Source organism: Tamandua tetradactyla, assembly GCF_023851605.1.
Source record: "Tamandua tetradactyla isolate mTamTet1 chromosome 1 unlocalized genomic scaffold, mTamTet1.pri SUPER_1_unloc_2, whole genome shotgun sequence".
In the NCBI taxonomy this organism is placed as follows: domain Eukaryota; kingdom Metazoa; phylum Chordata; class Mammalia; order Pilosa; family Myrmecophagidae; genus Tamandua; species Tamandua tetradactyla.
The window spans coordinates 679,186-703,052 of record NW_027518238.1 but is presented as its reverse complement, the minus strand read 5'-3'; the positions used below and the strand labels follow the sequence as shown (position 1 = coordinate 703,052).

General features: G+C 37.1%; 2 long non-coding RNA genes across 5 annotated transcripts in view; one reads left to right on the top strand and one right to left on the bottom strand.

The window, feature by feature from the left end:
- The window catches only part of LOC143672710 (uncharacterized), a 425,488-nt gene extending 410,300 nt beyond the window's left edge, over positions 1-15,188 (top strand). The window contains exons 3-5 of one of the 4 annotated variants that reach the window (XR_013169957.1): positions 3,742-3,847; positions 5,582-5,667; positions 14,497-15,188. This is a non-coding gene — a long non-coding RNA (uncharacterized LOC143672710). Of the gene's footprint in view, positions 1-3,741; positions 3,848-5,581; positions 5,668-8,298; positions 14,464-14,496 lie in introns of those variants that run through there. The other 3 variants (XR_013169958.1, XR_013169956.1, XR_013169955.1) reach the window with 3 other exon arrangements.
- LOC143672711 (uncharacterized) overlaps positions 1-23,867 on the bottom strand; it is a 34,876-nt gene that overhangs the window by 1,721 nt on the left and 9,288 nt on the right. The gene's annotated exons all lie outside the window — the stretch shown is intronic.

Here is a 23,867-nt window from a genome sequence, read left to right as displayed (position 1 = left end):
AAACATATTCTTCTTTCTTCATGTAACATAATGGGATACCTTCAAATTAATCACACTTGCCAAAATAGGGATCCCTATTCTTGCCTATAAGGCCCTGATCATAAATAGCAAGAAGTGCCTAGGTGGGACTAAAGCAAAGTGATCAGTGGCAGCATTCTTGACCATGTGTCTTTCAAATAAATATTAGAATCAATTTATCAATGTTGTCAGTGTATTTGGTGTGAATTTTGGGCAGAATTTAATCATATTAATTTGGCACATAACATATTAATATATTGAACCATATGTTTCAAGTTTGTAGAACTACATAAATTTAATTGCTCCTTTTTCAAATTGGAGAACAACAATGAATTGCCTCTTTGCCAGTTTTAAACTGTTGTGTGTCTCAGGAAGGAAACCTAGCAGACATCACCAAAGGCCTTCCCAGCTGACAGAGAAACCCTGAACATCATAAGCCCCTTCTTGAGTCAAGAGATCTTTCTCTGGATGCCTTAGTTTGGTCATTTTATGAGCATGAACAATAGTCTTGTAAATTAATGAATTATCTTTATAAAATCCAAACTACTTCTGGTATATTGCATTTCTAGCACAATTAACAAACTAAAGCAGATATTGGTACAACAGATGTAGACAGCAGTGGTTTGCAAATGCCAAATATTTTTGAATGGCTTTTTAAATGGATGAGAGGAGATTCTGGAACATTTGTGAGGTCCTTTATAGAAAAGGCTTACATTGTTTAAAGAGACTGCTGGCAGAAATATGAACTCAAAAGATACTTCTGATAAGGCTTTAGACAGAAATGGTATATGTGTTATTCCAAACTGGAAGAAAGGTGATCCTTGCTTTAAAGTGGCAGAGAACTTAACTACATTGAGTCCTGGTTATGAATGGAAGGCAAAATTTAAAAGCCACAAGCTAGGATACTTAGCTGAAGTACACAAATGTGAAAAGTGTGGCCTGGTTTCTTCTTGTAGGTTATAGTGAAATGTGACAGGAAAGGGATAAACCAAGATCTGAACTCTTGTGTACAAAGAAACTAGAAATTGATGGTCTGGAAAATTCTGTGATGCCAGAAAGGGAGACCTAAGTTAAGAGTTCCTCATGTGAGGAGTTAACCAAACATGAAACTTGTAAGATACTACAGAAAAGGCAAGGATTGGAGATGGGATTATCCAGGGGGGATTTGTGGAAAGTCCTATCATCTGATAGGTATTACCCAGGGAGTATTTGTGGAAAGTCCTGTCAACTGATAGGTATGATCCCACTATTCTGCCTAGAAAATCATTAAGAGTTGACTGTTGATTAACGAGAGTTGTCTTTCCCTAGCCAGTCTGCACTAAAAGGGACAGAGAAGGGACAGATTGAAGGAAAAATAATTTCAAAGGCAGAGCCATGGAAGCTAAGGTCTAAAACCAAGAAAACTAAGGCCAGAAAAGCAGGCCTCCATGCATTTGGAGAGTGTGAGTTTGCCCTGAAAGCGGAGGGCATGTCTTCTGCTTCAATGTTCAGGAAGAGTTTCAGAGACTGGGTCTCAGAGAGGGTGGAGCTCATTCCTTGTGGTTTGGGAAGAGCCTTGCTGCTCCTCTATTTTTCTGAGGGAGTTTAGAGTGTGCTCCAGAGATGGCAGAGAATCCAGGTGCTCTCCCAATGCTTGTTGAGGGTGGAAACTAGAAAATGGTGCTCTCCCCAATGTCCCCCAGTGTTCTATCCTTCACCTCAGTGTTGGAAGAGGCAGTGTTTCTACTCTCAGAAAGGGTGGGACTGCTGCTTTCTAAAGCCCTGAGGATAAATGGCTCCCAGACTTTGAAATCTAATATAGTTTGCCCTGTAGGTTTTTGAAGCTGCTTGGGACAGTGAACTTTGTTTTCCTTCAATTCCTCCCAATGGAAATGATAATGTTGACCATATGAGTGTGCCTCTTGTAAATGTTGGCAACAGATGACTTGTTCTGAGTTTTACAGGTCCAGACCCAGGGGAGAATTTTGCCTTGGGACAGACTCTGCCTATAACTGAATTTGATGAGGTTTTTTTTTTTTTACTGGTTCTGACTTTGTATTGTTAGGAAAATGCTTTAAGCCTTTGTGATAGTGTAATGGAATGAATATGCTTTATATATGGAAAGAATATTTGTTTTCCTTGGAATCCAGAGGGTAGGATTTGCTGCTTTGACATTGTTGTGTACCCCCCAAAGAACCATGTTCTTTAATCCTGATTCATTATTTTTGGGTGGAATCACTTTTTATACCATTTTATTGAGATGTAGTCATACAGTGTACAATCTATCCAGAGTATACAATTGAAGGCTCACAATATCATCATATAATGCATCACTACAACAATTTTTTAATCATCATATAGTTGTGTATTCATCACCATGATTAGTTTTAGAATATCTGCATCACTTTAGAAAAATAAATGAAAAGAAAAAATCATAAATTCCATACACTTACCCTCCCTTCCTCATTTACTACTACTACTGAATTCTACCCAAATTTTTTACCCCTCTTCCCACCCATTAGGTAATTATTTATGTCTTTAATTTTTACTCATCTGTTGGGTGGATTATTTTTTAATGAGGTATATCTATGGATATTTAGTCCACCCAATTGTGGGTGGGACCTTTAATTATGTTGTTTCCATGGAGATGTGGCTCCATACATTCAAGCTGGGTCACCTACTGGAGTCTTTCAATAGAGAACCAATTTAGAAAATGCTTCAGAGCCAACACAGAGAGAAACACTTGTGCAGAAAGAAAATACCCCCTGGGAAGGTCTCTGAAATCCAGAATCCATTTGAAAGGAGTATCAAGGAGAGAAAGGTAGCAGACATAACCATGTAGCTTCCCAAATGTAAAGGAAACCTCACACCTCTGGCATGGCAGGCAAAAATTCTGCCACTGAGCCACCATAGCACTACTCTAGACTGGCTTTTAAAAACAATTTACAATACCAAATTTTGGCTAAAATGGAAAATAACTGAAACTCTCATACATCACTGGTAAAAATTCAAAATTGTACAGAAACTTGGAATAAGTCTGATAGTTGAAAAATTAAACATATCTAGATCATTTATATCATATGACCCAAATTTCAACACCTAGCCATTTATCTTAAAGAAATGAAAGCATAGGTGAACAAACAAATCTGTATACAAATGTTTATAGCAGCCTTATGCATAATTGCTCCAAATTGGGAAATAATCTAACAATCCTTCAACTTGTGAATGGTTAAACTGTGGTACATTCATACAATGAAGCACCACTCAGCAACATTATACATACAGTAATTATGGATCTCAGATACATAATGCTAAATGAAAGATGTCACATTCAAAATGCCTCATTCTGTATGATTCCATATATATGACATTTGCCTGCCCATGCAAAAAAAGTACAAATGAATATATTTTTATTTGAGCATATTTTTTTAGCAAAAATATTTACCCTATGTAGACTACACTAAAGTTCACATCCTTAGAGAGTGGTGGTTGATTACAAGTCCTTTTATAGATGAAGAGTAGTAGAGCCCTTCTACCTGTAGGTTCTCCAGAATACTTACACAGTATATAAAAATCACAAAGAGTAAGTTCTCTGGGAAAAGATATATAGGTTGGTTTTCAGATTTTAGGAGGAATTAAAGGATATCTGCATGGTTTATGTAATTTGGGTAATGATGGTGTTAAAGAAGGCATTGTTGATTATATGTATCTCTCATCTGAATTAGAGTATGTTTTGGATTATAGACTGATCACACTGTCAACTTCATAAATGAGAGTCCTTCCTGAAAATGTTACTTTTTCTAGACTGGTAAAGAACCTCTGAGTGTGCAATTTGATGAAAGCGTCATCAGTAAGTATTGATTTACTTACGTTTTTGCCTGTTTGGGCTCTGCTTTATAACGAAGAGAATTTTAACCAAAAAGGACAGTCCTTATGTACTTTCTAATTATTGAATTTGACTGCAGAAATTTAGGCCCAGTCTATTTGAGATCAAGTTAGCTATTAGTGGACAAACACTTTCTCTAGATTCAAAATTCATTAGTACATTTCTCAGGGAAACTTGCCTAAAATCATTCAAGGAATAAATTCATGAATTTACACTAGTAGGAAGCACAGACAAATGAACTAATACATGAATAAAGACAAATTTTATGAGTTACCTGAAGGAACTCAGTGTTTAAACTTGGCTCAACATCTTAGTCATCTCTGTATGGAGCAGGGACAAGGGAGGGCATGAGAAATATTGTTCTCAGTAAGTATATATTGATGTGAGTAAGTATACATTATGTTGGACAGTAAACATCAGGAGAGCCAAAGTTTCTGTTTGGGTTGTGGATTCAGTTTTATGAAAGTTCTCACATTGGAGGGGAACCTGGACATGGGACATAATTGTGAGAACAAACTATATGAAAAGGAGATTTTCACAACAAGGTACAACATCTGATGACTGAAATGACAGATGGCATTCAGGTAATGGTGTAAGCTTTAAGGAATTTGAACTGGGAAGCAAGAAGGAAAAATTTAAACTCTGGCTGTGTCTTTTTCTAGCTATGTACTTTTTTAAGGTTACAAACCTTAGAAAAGTTTCTGGTTTTCTAAGGTTTCTGAACCTCTTTTCATTTAATTTGTTAAATAGGTAAATCTGCTTTAATTAATATGTTAATTTAAAGATTAAATAAAAGTAATTCTCCAAACACATTTAATACAATGTTGTTTATGTGATTTTAGGAACAAATGCATAAGTTAATCTAACTGTTTTCAGAAAATATCATTTATCCATGAAATAATTATATAATTTTTAACAATGTTAATAAAAATTTAAAACATAAAATCTTCCACATCTATAAATTATGAAAAGAAAAATGTTACAATTGAAAACTATTAATGTAATATAAGATGTCAACTGCCATTTTGCTAATTTCAATGTGAATTATGAGTTTTATTCCAAATCCTTTATTCTATTTAATTTGAGCCTTCTGAACCAATCAGGATTGTGAGATGTTATGACACATGTGCATATGCTACTTTTTTGATGCAAGGGACTTTCAGGACTATATTTGTAATACAGCAGCCATCCATTGATCCCTCAAAGTGGAACAAGTCCTTGATAATAAAATGCATTGTTTCTTGATTATCTAAATCCAGCAGGATGAGATCATAAGTAAGTATTGAGAGAGTTATAGTATTAGACATTTAATATGGAAGAACCAGGAAAATTTCAGGCAAATATCCTCAGAAGGATAGCTACAAGGCAAAGTAGGACTGGGGTGAGAGTTGAAAGGATGGGGTTGGATATTTCAGAAGCCAGATATATTGATAGCTGAGAAAATCCACAGTGACTTCTCTGGATGTGGAGAGCAAATATTTTGAGTCAGGAAGGGAATGGAAAATCTCTGAAAACCATGGGCTGATGAAGATATAAAACTCAATGGTTTTCATCTTATCTGTACAAAGAAGTTATTCTCTTAGGACATATTTCATGTTCCTGTTTATTAGATTGGGTTCATTCCCAGGTGGAGGATTAGGAGTCATGAGAGTTCTGTCTGAAAGTCAAGAATCTAATAGCTTCTTTCTACATTCTCAGTTTTGATAACCTGGTGCTTATCTTGTTATGAGTGTAAACCCAGAGGAAGACAATTCTCAGCTGAGCTGTTGACCATGCAGCCACTGGTGAGTAAGAAATACTTCTTTTTACTGAAATTACCCATGTGTTTTCAGCAGATGGGCATAGATATTTGTGCTAGTTTGAAAGGATTTATGTGCCCTAGAAAAGCCATGCTTGAATCCTAACCAATTTTGCAGGAGCAATGGTTTCTTCTAATCCCTATTCAGCACTATAAGTTGGAAACTTGATTAGGTTATCTTCATGGAGATGTGGTTAAACATTTTTAAGTATTATACTTGGTTAGATGGAGACATGTTTCCACCCATTCTGTATAGATCTTGATTAGTTTAGTGGAATCTTTTAAAAGAAGAAGCATTTGGAGGAATGCTTCAGAATGACATAGTCACATGAAGCAGAAAGTCCACCAGCCAGTGACCTATGAAGATGAAGAAGAAAAATGCCTCCCAGGGAGCTTCATGAAGCAAGAGGCCTGGAGAGAAAGCTAGCAGATACCACTTTTGCTATGTGCCCCACCAAATGAGAGAGAAATGCTGAATGTCATCATCGTCTTGAACCAAGGAGTCTTTCCCTGGATGTCTTAGATTGGACATTTCTATAGACTTGATTTAATTTAGACAATTTCACAGCCTTAGAACTATAAACTAGCAATTTATTGAATTCTCCTTTTTAAAAGCTGTTCCATTTCTGGGATATTGTATTCTGGCAGCTAAAAAACTAGAACAATATTCTGATCTCATTTAGAAGCTATTCAGGGATCTGAGCTGAAGTTATATTTCTCCTGGCCTCTGGGATGGTGATTGTTCAAGTTTGCTGTTTAAATTTCCAACCTGTAGTACTGAATAAGGATTAGAAGAAGCTGTTGTTCTCACAATATTGATTAGGATTAAAACATGGTTTTTGCTTTTCTAGGGCACATAAATCCTTTCAAACTGGCACATTCCACCTTATGGGCCCTAAAAATCACATATTTTCCCCATATGCAAAGTACATCATTCCATTACAATGTCAGAGAACCTTAAATCATTTCAGTAACATTACAAATACAATACAAGGTTAAAACCAGTAAATGTCTCAGAAAAGTTAGCTACAGGCATGGACAGTTGTAAGGCAAAATTTTCTTCTCAGTCTGGACTTGTGAAACTCAAACAAGTTATTTGCTGCCAACATACAAGGGAGGAACAGTCATAGGGTATATGTATCCATTTCCATAGGGAGGAAAGAATACATGGGTTATAGGACACAAGCAGACTCAAAAAACTGGAGGGCAAATTCCATTAGAATTCAAATCTGAGTGTCATTTATCTTTGAAGATTTAGAAAGCAGCAATCTCACCGTTTTTTACAGGCCTATGCTTGCCTTTCTGAATTCAACTTTGGGAGGCACTGGAGAGACTACCTTTTCTCAGCTTCACCCTCTCTAAGCATCAGGGCTACACCCAGCCTCACTGTAAGCTTTAGGGTACACACTCAACCCCTCCATGTTGTGGCAGCCCTATTCTCCCCAATCCCCAAAGGGTGTGCTGCACCCTCTCCAAGCCCTGAGGCATCACCACTCTTCCACTGCAATGAAGTAGAAAGCCCATCCTATTTCTCTGGGGCAAACTCACCCTCTCTAGATGCTTGGATGGGTTCACTCTCCTAACCTGAGTGTCTTGCCTTCAGACCTCAGCCTCCATGATTCTACCTTTGAAGTTATTTTTCCTCCAATGTTTCCCTTCTCTATCCCTCTCTGTTCTGACTGCCAGTGGTTCTTTTTACACAGCTCTGAAACACTTTCATTGGCTTTCATAAAATAGTCTCAGATCATGTCCATCAGACATAAGGAGTTTCCACAAATCTGTCTTGGATAACTTCATGCCCAATCCTGCTTTCTCTAAAATGGCTGGTGGTTTCCACATTTGGTTAAATCTTCATGTGGGGCACTATTCTGTGGAGTCCCCCTTTCCAGAAGGTCAGAATTTTCCAGAAAATTAACATCTGGTTTCTGTGTACCCAAAAATTCAGGTTTCAGCTTATCCCTTTCCTGTTGCATTTTGCTATAAGCTGTGTGGAGAAACTAGGTTGCACTTTCCACATTTAATTTGGAAATCTCTTCTACTAAATTGCCAAGTTCGTGGGTTTTAAAATTTGCCTTCCATCCAAATCCACAGGTCAGTTGTTCCATATTATCTATCATTTTAAAACAAGGATTGCATCTTCTTTGTAGTTTGCAATAACACATATCTCATTTCTGTCTAAGGCCTTATCAGAAGTATCTTTAGAGTCCACATTTTTACCAACAGTCTCTTCAAAGCATTCTAGGCCTTCTCTATCAAGCTGCTCACAACTCTTCCAGAATCTTCTTATCCATTTTAAAAGCCACTCCAACATGTTTAGTATTTGTAAATTGTAACACCCCACTTCTATGATACCAAAATCTGTTCTAGTTTGCTGGCTGACCAGATGGAAAATACCAGAATCAAAAGAATGGCTTTTAAAGGGGGAATTTAACAAGTTGCTTGTTTACAGTTTTAAGGCTGTGAAATTGTCCAGTTAAAATTTATCTGTGGAAATGTCCATTCTCAGACATCCAGGAAAAGATACCTTGGTTTAAGAAAGCTGATGACATTCAGCATTTCTCTCTCAGCTGGAGGGGCATATGGCAAACATGGTGTCATCTTCTGGCTCTCTTTCCAGGCCTCTTGCTTCATGAAGCTCCCTGGGAGGCATTTTCCTTTTTCATCTCCAAAGGTTGGTGGTTGGTAGACTCTGTGGTTCTCTCAATCCTTCTGTCATGGTTCTGTACCTCTCTTCTTGTTCTCAAAGGGGGCTGTGTCTGAAATGTCTCCTCTTATATAAAATTCCAGCACACTAATCAAAACCCAGGTAGAATGAGTGGAGAGACATCTCCATCTAATCAAGTTTAGAACCCACAATTGATTGAGGCATGTCTCTGTAATGACAATCTAATCATACTTCCAACCTACAATGATGAATAGGGATTGGAAGAAACCGTTGCTCTCACAAGATTGATTAGGATTAAAACATGGGTTTTCTAGGGTGCATCAATCCTCTCAAACTGGCACAGTGATCATTCATCAATAAGTAATCTTTCCAGCACAAGTTTGTTGCAGACTCCATTAAGACTCTATATTTACTGGAAAACTGAGAGGTTTGTTCTCATTCAGCCCATGTCCTCTTTAGAGAAATAATTTACTCATTGATCCTGTTAATGCCTGCAGATGGCTTAGATGTATAGTGAGCTTAGTTGATAGAACTGAGTAATAGCAGATATTTATAGTTGGTAGGGAGGCTGGTGCTCAGCAAGTGAGTTCATCAGTACAGGGTTACAGTTGCTAAGGTGGAGAGTTTTGCATCGTTGCAAGAAACAAATGTGAGGATTAGTCAATAGAAGAAAAAGAGGAATCATTTATTTTCCTCAAATCATAATTTCTTAAAGTTTTAATATTGTATATTTGTACATTTAAAAAAATTTTTAAATGGATACCTAAAATTTTCCCTTACTTTTGTTCTCATTGCTCTTTTCCCCTTATTTTAAGCAGTTTATTCAAATTTTGTAAAAGGGAGTAATCGAAACAAGTGTTGTTTCTTTAATGTTAAGTTGCATTCAGGAGTATAGTAAGTAGAGTAAAATTCATGTCCCTAGGAAATTTTGTGATGAATTGAAGAGACCGGAATGGTTTAAGGGCCTTCTTTTATTCTTAAACATAAAGAGGAGGTGAAGATAATAAAGAGAGAGTGAACACGGGTTTTGAAGTTCCCAAGGAATATTGAGTTTGAATGATCTCGTATCCCTGGAATGGGGAGCTAGGCTTATCCTTCAGTATAGGAGTTTCAAGAGTCTTTGAAGCGAGCCACTGATCCATATTTGTATTTTATGATAAATACCTGAAGTTATGGAAATTTTAATGAGTCAGCATACACTGTTCCAACTTATCCATGGTACCTATTTAGTTCTGTAGAATGCTATATTTAGCTGCAACGTTTGCTGCCATTCTATTGAATAATATAGCTGTATATTAAGTTTGGATGCAAAGTACTTTACACATAAGCTCATGAGATCTTTCAAAATTTCAAACTGTTTGTGAAATGATGTCATAGATGAGAGAAAACAGGTCATCTGGGGCTGTAATATAACTATAGTTATAAAAGTGGCAACACATGAGTATTCACTGTCCTGTGATGAGTCTGTATATTTACTTGAAATAGGTAGAAAATGGTTTTTTTGTTATGAATGCTGAAGTGCAAATTATACCTCACCATCTGCAAGTCATAATGACCAGCTTATTGGGAAATGTCAAGATTCTATTAGACCATGTCTTTTTTGAGATTTTTAAAAATAATTGAGTCAAATAATCAATGTGTATTTGTGTGTGTCCATACCTTTGAAAGACAGATTGTTCAGTATTAGGAATCATCTGACTTGAAACGCAAATGCAGTTTGAGCTTTCTGCAACAGTTATCAATTCCTCAGTGCTATGCTTCCAATCATTGTGATCTGAATATCAGCAGATGGCCCTTTCTGAATACTTGTATCTCTGATGTTTTTAGGAGTTAGTGAAATTGAAAGATGTATTTATAGAATTTACTCAGGCAGAGTGGGTCATGCTGGATTCATCCCAGAGAAGACTGGTCAGAGATGTGATGCTGGAGAGTATCAGTCATCTGCTCTCAGTGGGTATCAAACTTAGCTATCTAATCCTCTTAAGAAGTGTCTAGAACAGCTTGTTTATATTGTTTTAGAGTTTACTTTATATTCATATTCTATATTATTTCATAACATGAATAACAATCTAAGATTTTTGTCTCTTTACTTATTACTTACATCTAGCTTTTCCCCTGACTAAAATATAATCTTTGTGAACACAAATTCCATGTATTTCTTTTATATGCAACACAATGTTGGGAATAAAATGAGTATTTTCTATAAGGATAAATAAGGAGATTAAATATGCTCTAAATAATTATTTTGCTCTAGGGATTTTGTGTAGATTCAGATGATAGTAATAACACAACAGGCATATCATTTTCCACATTAACTTAGAATGTTCCAAGGGAACTTATTGTATTACTCAGGGTTCTCCAGAGAAACAGAGCCAACAGAAGATATCTGTAAATATGAGATTTTATAAAAGTATCTCACACCAACTGCATAGATGCATGAGTCAAATTTTATAATGTAAGCACTAGCTGGCAACTCCAATGAAGGGCATCAATGAACTCTCCAGGAGGGGCTGGGTAACTGAATAAGACATGGAAGTTCTCTCTTCTCCCTTTAAAGACTTCAACAAATTGAATTAAATCCAACTGATTCAATTCTCTCTTTGTGGAAGACATTCCCTTATTTGATAATAGATGTAATTAGCCACAGATGCAATAAACTAAGTAATGATTTAGAAAACCAGCCTTCAATTTATTAATCAGCCATGAAATTTCTTTGAAGTAATGGTTATGCCAGTGCTTACTTGATCAGAGAACTTGGCACCCTCACATGGCCAAGTTGACATAGAAACTTAACCATCACAGTGTTTTTGAATTCTTTGTGAAAATCATAATAAACTATTATGGAAATCTAGAATTTTCCTTGTCTGAAAATATAGAGTGTTCTGCAGTCTGTTCTTGAGCTTGGCTCAGCAACGAGAAGTTCTCACGGTATTGGGGCACAAGATCAAGATTTAACACTTTGATGGTGAAAAATGGTCAATATTATATATTCGAGGTACTTTTCCCCTGACTGACCTTCAACAGTTATATTCTTTTCTAGTCATGATAGTGGTTTGAAGCTGTATGTACTGCAAAAAAAGCATATTCTTAAATCTAATCCATACCTTCACATGTGAGCAATTGTTTGTATTAATTTTTGATGAAGTTACTTCAGTTAAGTTGTGTCCTATCTCAAGCACGATTAGTTTTCATCTATTACTGGAGTCTTTTATAAAAGAATAAAATTCAGACAGAGAGAGAAAAAGCCAATGATATAAAATTTTGAAGCCACTGAAACCTTGAAGAAAAGAAAGAAACCAGGAGACAGCATCATATATCTTGCCATATGGCAAACTAATGATTTCCAGTTGTGAGTATCAGAAAGCCACAGTCTTGGGGAGAAAATGTTGCCTTGATGATGTATAGATTTGGACATTTCCCAAGGCTCAAAACAATAAACCAATAAGTTTCCAATTTTAAACCAGCCCATTTTATGCTATTGCTTAAGTAGCCTAGGAAACTAAAGACAGAGTTTGGCCTAGGCATTTGATGTGCTTTTGTTGCATATACCACAAATGGCAATTCAGCTTCAGAATTTGGTAATTTGTTGAGGCTGGAAGGATTGTGAGGTCATTTATAGAAGTGGCTTAGATATCTTTGAAGAGAGCATTCGAAGGCATATGAATGTGAAAGGTATTTCCAGTAATGCTCAGGAAGGAAATCATGATGTATTATGGAGACAGGAGGAAAGGTGATTCCTGTCACTATTGAGTTCTGATATTGGGTGGAAGACAGATCTTCATTCACGAACTTGGATATTTAACTGAGGCAATTTCCAAGATAAGCATGGGAAGTTCAGAATTCTAATTGCCACTTATGTTGGCTTGACCACTTTGTCAAAGATCAATTGTCCATAGATGGAGAGGGTCTATTTCTGAAGACTGAATTTGATTCCATTGGTGAGTATATCTTTCATTATGGCTGTACCAAATCGTTTTGACAACTGTATCTTTGTAATATGATTTAAAGTCCAGTAGTGTAAGACTTCCCACTTCATTTTTTATTCTCAAGATATTTTAATGATTCAGTGCACCCTTCAAAATAAATTTCATTACTGGTTTTCCAATTTTGGCAAAGTAAGTTCTTGGGCTTTTAATTGGCACTGCACTGAATCTATAAATGAATTTGTGTAAACCTGATATCTAATCTATATTTAGTATTCCAATCTATGAACACAGTATGCTCTTCCATTTATTTAGGTCTTCCATGATTTCTTTTAGCAATTTCTTGTGGTTTTTTATGTATAGATCTTTTGTATCTGTGCCAGTTTGAATATGTTATGTACCCAGAAAGCCAGGTTCTATTAATTCTCATTCAATATGGTTGTCTGGGAGCTTTTTTATTATTTCCATGGAGATGTGACCCACACAATTGTGGGTGGTAACTTTTGATTAGATGGTTTCCATGGAGATGCCTCCTCTAATTCAACGTGAGGTTGCTTACTGGAGCTCTTTGAGAGGGAACCATTTTGAAAAAGCTTTAGAGCCCATGCAGCCAGAGACCTTTGGAAATGAAGAAGGAAAAATGCCCCTGGGGAAGCTTCATGAAACAAGAAGTCAGGAGTGAAAGCTTACAGACTTCATCCTTTGCCTTTTCAGCCAAGAGAGAAAACCTGAACTACATCAGTCTATTGTGAATGAATGTAACATCTTGTTGGTGCCTTAATTTGGATATTTTCATCGCATTGACTTGGAAATTTTCATGGCCTTAGAACTGTAAACCTGTAACTCAATAAATTCCCCTTTTTAAAAGCTGTTCCATTTCTAGTGTATAGTATGCCAGCATCTTACAAAGTAGAACAGATTTTGGTACCAGAGAATTGGGGTGCTACTGCAGTTTGCAAGTTCCAAACATGTTGAAAATCCTTTTTAAATGCATTAGGGGTAAGATTCTGGAAGAATTGTGAAGATTTTGATAGAGTAGGCCTAGAATGCTTTGAAGTGACTGTCAGTAGAAATGTGGACTCTAAAGATATTCCTGATGAGGACTTACACAGAAATGATACATGTGTAATTACAAACTGTAAACAAGATGACCCTTGTTTTAAAGTTGTAGAGAATTTATCAAAACTGATAATTGGTTTTAGATGGAAGGAAGATTTTAAAAGCCATGATCTTGAATATTTAGAAGAAGACATTTCCAAATTAAATCTGGAAAGTGCAGCCTGGTTTCTCCCTGCAGCTTTTATTGAAATGCAGCTGGAAAGAGATAAGCTGAGAACTGAACTCCTGGAAGTAAAGAAACCAGAAAATGATGGTCTGAAAAATTTGGGGTTTCTAGAAAGGAAGAACCCAGAGAATAGTGCCCCACATGAGAATTTAACCAAACATGGAACCAGTCAGCCATTTTAGAATAAGCTGGGATTGCAAATGGAGTTATCCAGGAAGGATTTGAGGAAACTCCTTTTATTCAATGGGCATGATCCTTGCCTACAACATAGAAAGCCAATGAGTGCTGTGGGATCTGTATAAATAGAACCTCTGCCATTCTGGACTAAGAGGGGCAGAAAAGGGACACATTGGAGTGAAAATAATTTTAGAGGCAGAAATATGGAAGTTAAGCTGTGAAGCCAAGTAAAGATGGGCCAGGAAAGCAGAACCCATCCAAGCACTTGGAGAGGGTGAGTTTGCAGAGGCACAGGGTGTACCTTCCACCTAGGTGCAGTGGAACTGTTGTGTCCCCTCAGGTCTTAGAGAGGGTGGAGAACATTCCCTGGGGATTGGGGAGAGCCTGGCTGTTTCAACATTGTTATGGAGGGATTAAGCATGTGCCACGGAGACGGCAGAGAGCCCTGATGCAGCATCAATTCTTGGACAGGGTGGAGCTAAGAAAAAGGTAGATCACAAATGTCCCCCCCAGGTTGCATTCTGAGAGAGATGGGACACTCCAGACACCCTTGGAAAGGGTCAAACTGACACTTTCTAAGCCCAAACGATAAATACCACTTAGATTTTGAAATCTAATGGATTTTGCTCTCCAGGTTTTTGGAATTGTTTGGGTTCTGTGACCTCTGTGTTATTACAGTTTCTGCCTCCCATGGAAATGGGAGTATGCATCCTATGACTCTCCCTCCTTTGTATGTGTGCAGCAAAACTTGTTTTTGTTTTGCAGGTCCAGAGCCAGAGGAGAATTTTGCTTTAGGACAGACCATTCCTATAGCTGACTTTGATGAGATTTTGTTGTCTTTCTGATTTTGTATGATATTTGTATTGTTACTGAAATAGTTTGTCTTTCTGATATTGTTATGGAGTGAATGTACTTTCTATTTGGAAAGAACATGCTTTTTGGTGTTCAAAGTGTGAAATGTGCCAGTTTAACTTTGTTGTGAACCCAGAGAAAGCCACTCAGTATTGCTCACTCAGTATTGCTGGGTGGATGTTTTTTACTTGTTTCCATGGAGATGTGTCTCACCCAATTGTGGGTGGTAACTTTCAATTAGATGGTTTTCATAGAGATGTGTCTCCACTGATCAATGTGGGGTTGCTTACTGGAGCCCTTTAAGAGGGAACCATTCTTAAAAAAACCTTAGAGCCCATGCAACCAGAGAACTTTGGAGATGAAGAAGGAAAATGTCCCTGCTGGAGCTTCATGAAACTAGAGGCCAGGAGAGAAAGCTATCAGACTTCATCATATGCCCTTCCAGCTGAGAGAGAAACTCCCAACTCATTGACCTTCCTTGAGTGATAGTACCAACTTGTTGGTGCTTTAATTTAGGCATTTTCATAACCTTGCCTTAATTTGTACATTTTCACAGCTTTGGAACAGTAAATTTGCAACTTAATAAATTGCCCTTTTAAAAAGTACTCCATTTCCAGTATATTGCATTTCAACAGGTTGAGAACTATTACAGTATCCTTACTTAAATTTATACCTAAATTTTTTATTTGGGGGATTTTTCTGGGTCTTCTCTCTGCTTTTTTTCCTCTTAAACTCCATTAAGATGATTAAGATGCACCTTGAATGAGGTGGGTCACATTACAAGTTAAGATCCTACTCACAATGGGTCCAGACCCATGGGAATGGGTTAACTTTCAGAACATGATCTTTTCAGGGGCCCACAAAAGTTCAAATTATCACATAACCTAAAGAGGGAAGCCTGAGAAAAATACAGGGTAACCAGATAAATTTTAATTTCAAATATACAAGGGAATTTTAAATGGAAATATGTAGCATGCAATATTTGGAGCACATTTGCTCCAAGATAGTATATGTTAGATATCCAATATTCAAATTAATTGGTGCCCTATATATTGATTCATTGACTATGAAAATCTTACCACACTATGTAAGTAATCTGCTTAAGGGAAAGGTTTTTTGTTGTCTATGTTGTTCTCTGTTATATTCTAAGGAGGTAGAACAAGGCCTTGGCACATCTTTTACTCTTGGGCATATCTTGAGTTATGATTCTATTATAAATAGGCAATATATGAAACCCACAGCTAGCCTTATACTCAATGGTGAAAGACTGAACACTTTCCTTCTCAGACCAGGAACAAGACAAGCATGACTATTGTCTCCATTATTATTCAACATTGTGCTGGAAGTTCTAGCCTGGGCAATAAGACCAGAAAAAGAAATAAAAGTCATCCAAACAGGGAAGGAAAAAGTAAAGCTTTCACTGTTTACAAATGATGTGATATTATTTGTATAGAATCCTAGAAACAGTAAAGCAAATCTACCAGAGCTAATACATGAGTATAGCAAAGTGGCAGGGTATAAGATTAACACCCCAAAACCAGTAGTGCTTCTATGCACTAGTGCTGAGCAATCCAAGAAGTCAGTCAAGAAAAAAACATCCGTTTACAGTAGAAGACATATTTCCATTTAAAATTCCCTTGTATATTTGAAATTAAAATTTAACTGTTTACCCTGTATTTTTGTCAGGCTCCCCGCTTTAGATTATGTGATAATTTGAACTTTTGTGGGCATCTGAAAAGATCATGTTCTGAAATTTAACCCATTCCCATGGGTCTGGACCCATTGTGAGTAGGATCTTAACTTGTGATGTGACCCACCTTATTCAAGGTGCATCTCAATCATCTTAATGGAATTTAAGAGGAAAAAAGACAGAGAGAAGACCCAGGAAAATCCCCCAGAGAAGCTCAAGTAAATAAGCCAGAGCAGCTGATAGAGGACACACAGAACACAGACAGAAAGCCACTAATGCCAGAAGACAGAAGCCACAAAACCCAGGAGAGACATAAGAGACTAGCAGACATTGCTATTTTCCTGGCCATATGACAGAAGAGCTGAAGATTTCTGATAGGTGGTCTTTGGGGAAGAAACCTCACCTGTTGATTCTTTGATTTGAACATTTTCAAAACCTGGGAACTATAAGCATTTAAGTTAATAAAATCCCCATTAAAAAAAAATTCTGTCCATTTCTGGTATGTTGTATTTCGTCAGAGTTAGCAAACTAAGACAGGTATTGAGTTGAAAAATGGAAAAGTTTGTCAATATTTAATTTTAATTAGAATACAGGTGGTGGAAATTTAAGTACATTCTTGTTAAGAATATAAATAATTACAGTCAGATTCTAGAGAAATTTGGAAATATTAGTAAAATTCACATACGAAAATTATTCCACATGGTAATGATTCCACCTCCTTCTCATGTTCTAGATAGACTTGAACAAGGATAACATTCCTAATTTGTTCAACAAGGTATTGTATTCTGTACTTATAGTTGAAAAATAATATAGCTATATGAGTCAAGATGAAATGACTTCATAAACAGAAGAAAAATGGTACATACTGATACTATGTAAGAAAAAAAATCATGTGTGTCATTATTTCTGGAGACAAAAAACCTACAAGGGAAAAAACTTCAGGGAATATAAACACATCACTTCTGCCCTTACTGAAATATTTTATTTTTGAGATGGGTTGTGGGTGCCATTTTGTTTAGCTTAGTTTTTAAAAACATTTTAATATTTCACTGAAAACTTTCTAAATAATAAAAAGGGTATCAATCAAAGTAATTCATCCCATGAAAAATTTGAGAGGAATTATATCATCTCAATGAAAGAGGATATCATTCAATAAAATTCAGTAAACATGTATTGAACATGGCTTTCAGTGAAAGAATTAGAAAAAGAGTGCACTAGAGTGCTAAATATATATGTCAAAACATGAAGCAAACAGCAGCATTAATTGTGAAGCTTTAGAAGGTTTCAGCCCTCATTAATTTTGTTTTTAACTGTATATGGTTTAATTAAGTGAGGTAAGTATAAAGAGGTGTTAGAATGGAATGAAGAGTCACATTTTTGTAATTACATGCAATATTTTTCTCTGTATAAAAGAAATACAGTAGTATCAAAAGATATCCTTGGGTTGAGAGAGCAACATGCTGCAATCAAGTTTTCTATAACCAACAAAAAAAGTAGAAATATAATAGAAAATATTCCATACACTAGAACAAAAAATATAAAATACCCAGGAATCACCCTCTGGAGAATATGCATAAATTTATAACAAAATATGCAGTAGCTTTGAAGAATGCAAAACACACTAATAAAAGGATAAATAGACTGAAAAATATGTGGGGAAATGAAGATATTGTTAATGTCAATTTGGCCAAGTTGGGCATGCACAATGTGCTTTTTAAAAATTTTTTTTATTAATCAAAAAAAAGAAAAGAAATTAACACAACATTTAGAAATCATTCCATTCTACACATGCACTCAGTAATTCTTAGTATCATCACATAGATGTATGATCATCATTTCTTAGTACATTTGCATCGATTTAGGAAAAGAACTAGCAAAACAGCAGAAAAAGATATAGAATGTTAATATAGAGAAGAGAATTAAAATAATAATACTAATAAAATATATATATATATAAAGGAAAAAGAAAAAGCAAAAACAAAAGATACAAACAAACAAAAAACTATATTTCAGGTGCAGCTTCATTCAGTGTTCCAACATAGTTACATTACACTTAGGTATTATTGTGCTGTCCATTTTTGAGTTGTTGTATCTAGTCCTGTTGCACAGTCTGTATCCCTTCAGCTCCAATTACCCATTATCTTACCCTGTTTCTAACTCCTGCTGCTCTCTGTTACCAATGATATATTCCAAGCTGATTCTCGAATGTCGGTTCACATCAGTGGGACCATACAGTATTTGTCCTTTAGTTTTTGGCTAGACTCACTCAGCATAATGTTCTCTAGGTCCATCCATGTTACTACATGCTTCATAAGTTTAGTCTGTCTTAAAGCTGCATAATATTCCATCGTAGGTATATGCCACAGTTTGTTTAGCCACTCGTCTGTTGATGGACATTTTGGCTGTTTCCATCTCTTTGCAATTGTAGATAATGCTGCTATAAACACTGGTGTGCAAATGTCCGTCTGTGTCTTTGCCCTTAAGTCCTTTGAGTAGATACCTAGCAGTGGTATTGATGGGTCGTAATCCATTCTGCCAGTCTATGTCTTTTGATTGGGAAATTCAGTCCATTAACTTTTAGTGTTATTACTGTTTGGATAATATTTTCCTCTACCATTTTGGCTTTTGCATTATATATATCGTATCTGATTTTCCTTCTTTCTACACTTTACTCCATACCTCTCTCTTCTGTCTTTTCGTATCTGATTCTAGTGCTCCCTTTAGTATTTCTTGCAGAGCTGGTCTCTTGGTCACAAATTCTCTCAGTGACTTTTTGTCTATAAATGTTTTAATTTCTCCTTCATTTTTGAAGGACAATTTTGCTGGATATAGAAGTCTTGGTTGGCAGTTTTTCTCTTTTAGTAATTTAAATATATCATCCCACTGTCTTCTAGCTTCCATGGTTTCTGCTGAGAAATCTACACATAGTCTTATTGGGTTTCCCTTGTATGTGATGGATTGTTTTTCTCTTGCTGCTTTCAAGATCCTCTCTTTCTCTTTGACCACTGACATTCTAACTAGTAAGTGTCTTGGAGAACGCCTATTTGGGTCTATTCTCTTTGGGGTGTGCTGAACTTCTTGGATCTGTAAATTTAGGTCTTTCATAAGAGTTGGGAAATTTTCAGTGATAATTTCTTCCACTAGTTTTTCTCCTCCTTTTCCCTTCTCTTCTCCTTCTGGGACACCCACAACATGTATATTTGTGCGCTTCATATTGTCATTCAGTTCCCTGATCCCCTGCTCAAATTTTTCCATTCTTTTCCCTATAGTTTCTGTTTCTTTTTGGAATTCAGATGTTCCATCCTCCAGTTCACTAATTGTAGCTTCTGTCTCTTTAGATCTACCATTGTAGGTATCCATTGTTTTTTCCATTTTTTCTTCTTTGTCCTTCACTCCCATAAGTTCTGTGATTTGTTTTTTCAGATTTTCTATTTCTTCTTTTTGTTCAGCCCATGTCTTCTTCATGTCCTCCCTCAATTTATTGATTTGGTTTTTGAAGAATTTTTCCATTTCTGTTCATATATTCAGCATTAGTTGTCTCAGCTCCTGTATCTCATTTGAACTATTGGTTTGTTCCTTTGACTAGGCCATATCTTCAATTTTCCAAGCGTCATCCATTATTTTCTGCTGGTGTCTGGGCATTTGATCAGATTTCCCTGGGTGTGGGACCCGGCTGGTTGAAAGGTGTTTCTGTGAAATCTCTGGGCTGTTTTTCTTTTCCTGCCCAGTAGGTGGCACTCGTGGCGCTCGTCTGTCTGCAGGTCCCACCAGTAAAAGATGCTGTGGCTCCTTTAACTTGCCAATCCGAATCTTGCAGTTGACCCAGGAAACCGTGCGTGGAGAGGGGGTCGCCGGCCGCCATGGCTTGGGGGAGTGCCGGTCCAAATTGCCCAGCTGGCCCGAGACGCCAAGCATGGCGGGAAAGCCCTGCTATCCAACGTTCCCAGTCAGACTGGGGAGCCACGTGCATGGAGGGGACCCCAGTCACCAGCCGCCCCGGCCGGGAAAACGCGCGCCCCTCGGGTATCTCACCGCAGCAGATTCTCCCTGCCCATTCAGCCATTCCAGAATGGGGTACGCTGTCTTGTTGGTCTCTGTCGTGGCTCCAGGAGCTGTTTCGTATTGTTTCTGTTTCTTTAGTTGCTGTTCTGGAGGAGGAACTAAGACCCGCGCATCTTACTAAGCCGCCATCTTACAATGTGCTTTGATATAGGAGAATGGGGTGCTTGGAAGAGTGAAGATGCAGCATAGATGCAGGGTGATAGTGAATTGGAATGCCTTGTCTGCCATTCACTAGCTCTAGACTTTGGGCAGTTTGAAAATAATTGAGAAAATCAACAAAACAAGAAGCTGTTTCTATGAGAAAATCAATAAGATTGATGGACCCTTAGCAAGATTGACAAAAAGAACGGAGAGGATGCAAATAAATAAGGTAAGAAATGGAAGAGGAGACATAACCACTGACCCCACAGAAATAAAGGAAGTAATAACAGGATATTATAAACAACTTTATGCTGATAAATATGACAATATAGATGAAATAGACAAATTTCTAGAAAAGCATGAACAACCAACTCGGACTTGAGAAGAAATAGATGACCTCAACAAACCAATCACAAGTAAAGAAATTGAATCAGTCATTAAGGAGCTCCCCAAAAAGAAAAGTCCAGGACCAGATGGCTTCACATGTGAATTCTGCCAAACATTCCAGAAAGAATTAGTACCAATCATGCTCAAACTCTTCAAAAAACTTGAAGTGGAGGGAAAGCTACCTAATGCATTCTATGAAGCTAACATCATCCTCATACCAAAGTCAGATAAATATATTACAAAAAAAGAAAACTACAGACCAATAACTCTAATGAATATAGATGCAAAAATTCTCAACAAAATTCTAGCAAATAGAATCCAGCAACACATTAAAAGAGTTATATATTTTGACTAAGTAGGATTCATCCCAGGCATGCAAGGATTGTTCAACATAAGAAAATCAATTAATGTAATACAACATATTATCAAATCAAAGCAGAAAAACCACATGATCATCTTGATTGATGCAGAAAAGGCATTTGACAAAATTCAACACCATTTCCTGTTGAAAACACTTCAAGGATAGGAATAGAAGGGAACTTCCTCAAAATGATAAAGGAAATATTTGAAAAACCCACAGCTAACATCATCCTCAGTGGGGAAAAACTGAAAACTTTCCCCCTAAGATCAGGAACAAGATAAGGATGTCCACTATCACCACTGCTACTCAACATTGTGTTGGAAGTTCTAGCCAGAGCAATTAGGCAAGAAGAAAAAATACAAGTAATCAAAACTGGACAGGAAGAAGTAAAACTCTCACTATTTGCAGATGATATGATACTATATGTCGAAAACCCTGAAAAATCCACAGAAAACTACTAGAGCTAAAAAATGAGTATAGCAAAATGGCAGGTTACAAGATCAACACTCAAAAATCTGCAGTGTTTCTATACACTAGTAATGAACAATCTGAGGGGGAAATCAAGAAAAGAATTCCATTTACAATTGCAACCAAAAGAATAAAATATTTAGGAATAAATTTAACTAAAGAGACAAAAGACCTATACAAAAGAAACTACAAAAAATCTTTAAAAGAAATCACAGAAGACCTAAATAGATGGAAAGGTATACTGTGTTCATGGATTGGAAGACTAAATATAGTTAAGATGTCAATTCTACCTAAATTGATTTACAGATTCAATGCAATACCAATTAAAATCCCAAAAACTTACTCTTCAGAAATATAAAAACCAATAACCAAATTTATCTGGAAGGGCAGGGTGCCCCGAATAGCTAAAAGTATCCTGAGGAAAATAATGAAGCCAGACATCTCATGCTACCTGACTTTAAGGCATATTATGAAGCTACAGTGATCAAAATATCATGGTACGGGCATAAGGATAGATATATTGACCAATGGAATTGAATAGAGCACTCAGATATAGACTCCCCTCATCTATGGACAACTGATCTTTGATAAGGCAGTCAAGCCAACTCACTGGGGCAGAACACTCTCTTCAATAAAGGGTGCCTAGAGAACTGGATATCCATATGCAAAAGAATGAAAGAGGACCCAAATCTCACACCCTATACAAAAATTAACTCAAAATAGATCAAAGACCTAAACATTAGATCTAAGATCATAAAACTGTTTGAAGAAAATATAGGGAAATATCTTATAAATCTTATACTAGGAGGTTTTCAAGACCTTACACCCAAAGCAAGAGCATTGAAGAAATCAGGTGGAGCAACGAAAATATGGAGACAATCAGTGCCCTGCATTCAGAACAGTACATTAAGAAAGAGCTGGCCAAGAAGCTGGGAGGGCTGTAGTAACACCTGACAAAACTCAAAGAGACAATGGAATTCAAGAGCAAAGAGGCTCAGGGTTTGCAAGAGCAGCATGACCAGTATCTGAGACACCTGGTGGCATTTTTAAAATCAGCCATACCTGGTGGTGAAGAAGAGTGGGCACATCTGCACAGGCAACTAGAGGAGCAAAAGCTATGCTGCCAGTACCTGGCTTGCCAGTGATCTCATCTCAGTGTAAGCGAGAGGTGCTCCTCCCACCAGGACCAGTGGGTAAAGTGTATCAGGGGACATTAATCAGGCTCTGCAAGGGGCTATGAAGAAGCTGCAGCACTGCTTTACTGAAATTATGCAAGATCAACTAGATTTGAAGAATCGGATGGAAGAGCTGGAGCATTGCTGCCTGCAGCTATCTGGAGAGATAGACACAATTGGTGAGTGCACTGTCCTCTACCCAAAGCAGAGGGCAGTAATGAAGGAGCATCACTGTGTAAAAGAGAACATTAGCTGCCTAGCAAATGACAAGGAAGATATGAAGGTGAAACTGCTTGAGATGCAGAAGCTCAACAAAACACTTGTTGGTGAGCACAAAGGACAGCATGGCATGCTTCTGGAAGCTTCCCAGAGCCCTGCTGGTCAGGCCACAACAGCATTCCCAGCCACCCCGGAGCTTGGAGCTGACATCAGCCAGGACATTCCCAAGGGGAACCAGGCAAATGATGTGGAATCTGTGAAGGGAGAGGCCCTCTAAGTCCACATCATTCCAGAGACTCCCACTTCCCAGCAGAAAATGCAACTGCTACATGAGACTCAATACCCCCATGATCACCATGGCCTGGGTGATAATCCCTGCATCCCTTTCTACCAGGTTGAGGAGTATAAGGAAGCGAAGGTTCTGGTCATCTAAGCCTATCTCTGGTCCCCACTTTTTCCTACCATTCCCTTCCCACCCTCTTTCCTGCCTCCCTTTCCTACCACCTATTTATCTCTAGAGTAGGAAGGTGGGGCCTCTGAGGAGCTCCCTTCAGCCTCTTAGACTCTTTGCTACCTTGGCCAGGATTGTACTATGTTTTAATGTCTGGGCTATGAATATTTAGTTTCAATAAAATTTTTAAAAAATGACAAAATTTTAAAATAAATAAAATGTTTTAAAAATTAAAAAAAAATGTATATATAAAGAAGGCAGGACATTTTATGGTAGAAACCTGCTCAACAATGTAAGGTCTTTCAATTTCCAGGTAGAAATATTATTGAC